At 45.0% G+C, this 1786-nt stretch overlaps 1 pseudogene; it reads left to right on the top strand.

Annotated features, from left to right (window-relative positions):
• Positions 1–939: 939 nt before the first annotated feature.
• On the top strand, positions 940–1785 carry LOC102811206 (annotated as a pseudogene).
• The last annotated feature ends 1 nt before the right edge of the window (position 1786 follows it).

The raw sequence follows: 1786 nt of genomic DNA on the forward strand, positions 1-1786 counted from the left end.
AGGAATCCTTTATCCAGCAAAGCTATCAATCATTTAAGACAGTGTAATCAAAACATTCCAGAATAAACAGAAGCTAAGGGATTTTGCCAAAGCCAACCCTGCGCTACAATACATCCTAAAGGAAGTTCTATGGACTGAGAACCAACAAGCACAGACAACAACCAGAGATTGACATACATGGCAGCACCTCCCAAAATTAAATCGACAGAAGGAAGAGTTGAGAACAGGACAAACTATAAGAACAAACTCAGAGAATCTGGGAGGTCAGTCTATGATCATTGCTCTAAATGGAGAGAAACTGAAAGCTTTCCCTCTGCGAACAGGAACCAGAAAGGATGCCCTTTGTCACCACTCCTATTCAATATTGTGCTGGAAGTCTTGGCAAGAGGTATATGGTAAGACAGAGAAATTCAAGGCATCCAAATTGGCAGAGAGGAAGAAAAACTCTCTCTATTTGCAGACAATATGATCCTATACATAGAAAACCCCAAAGACCCAGTAAAAAAGCTACTAGACCTCATTGGAAGATTCAGCAAAGTGGCAGGATATAAGATCAACATACAAAAATCAGTTGGATTCCTCTATACCCAAAACAATAGCGCTGAAAAGGACATTAGGAAAACAATACCATTTACAAGAGCCACCCAAAGGATAAAACATCTAGGAATAAATGTAACCAGAGAAACAAAAGGATTTATACAAAGAAAACTACAAAACAGTACCACAAGAAACCAAAAGAGACCTACAAAAATGAAAGAATGTACCATGCTCTTGGATAGGAATACTTAGCATTATGAAAATGTCAATACTGTCCAAAGCAATTTACACATATAATGCAATCCCAATCCAGATTCCATCGACATTCTTCAAAGAGATGGTAAAAACAATTACAAACTTTATATGGAAAGAAAGAGACTCAAGATAAGCAAAGCAGAGACGCTGCGCAACCTGCAGGCGCGCTATGAAGAGGAGATGTTGAGCGGTGAGGATGCAGAGGGCCGGCTGATGGAGGCACGCAAAGGTGCCGACGAGGCTGCTCTCTCCCGCGCGGAACTCGAAAAGCGCATCGACAGTCTGACGGACGAAATCGCTTTTCTGAAGAAAGTGCACGAAGAGGAGCTTTTCTGAAGAAAGTGCACGAAGAGGAGATCGCCGAGCTGCAGGCGCAGATCCAGTACGAGCATCTCCGTGGAGATGGACGTGTCGACCAAGCCCGACCTCTCCGCCGTGCTCAAGGACATCAGCGCGCAGTATGAGAAGCTGGCCGCCAAGAACATGCAGAACGCTGAAGAATGGTTCAAGAGCCGCTTCACAGTTCTAACCGAGAGCGCAGCTAAGAACACCGACGCCGTGCATGCTGCAAAAGACGAGGTGTCCGAGAGCCGACGTCTGCTCAAGGCCAAGACCCTAGAGATCGAAGCTTGTCGGGGTATGAACGAAGCACTGGAGAAACAGCTGCAGGAGCTGGAGGACAAACAAAACGCGGACATTAGTGCTATGCAGGACACAATCAACAAATTGGAAAATGAATTGAGAACCACAAAGAGTGAAATGGCAAGATACCTAAAAGAATATCAAGACCTCCTCAATGTGAAGATGGCCTTAGATATTGAAATTGCAGCTTATAGGAAACTGTTGGAAGGTGAGGAGACACGGCTCAGTTTCACCAGCGTGGGAAACATAACCAGTGGCTACTCCCAGAGTTCTCAGGTCTTTGGCCGATCTGCCTATAGCGGTTTACAGACCAGCTCCTAATTGATGTCTGCCCGCTCCTTCCCATCTTACT

Source organism: Chrysochloris asiatica, unplaced genomic scaffold (assembly GCF_000296735.1).
Source record: "Chrysochloris asiatica unplaced genomic scaffold, ChrAsi1.0 scaffold00036, whole genome shotgun sequence".
Classification (NCBI taxonomy): domain Eukaryota; kingdom Metazoa; phylum Chordata; class Mammalia; order Afrosoricida; family Chrysochloridae; genus Chrysochloris; species Chrysochloris asiatica.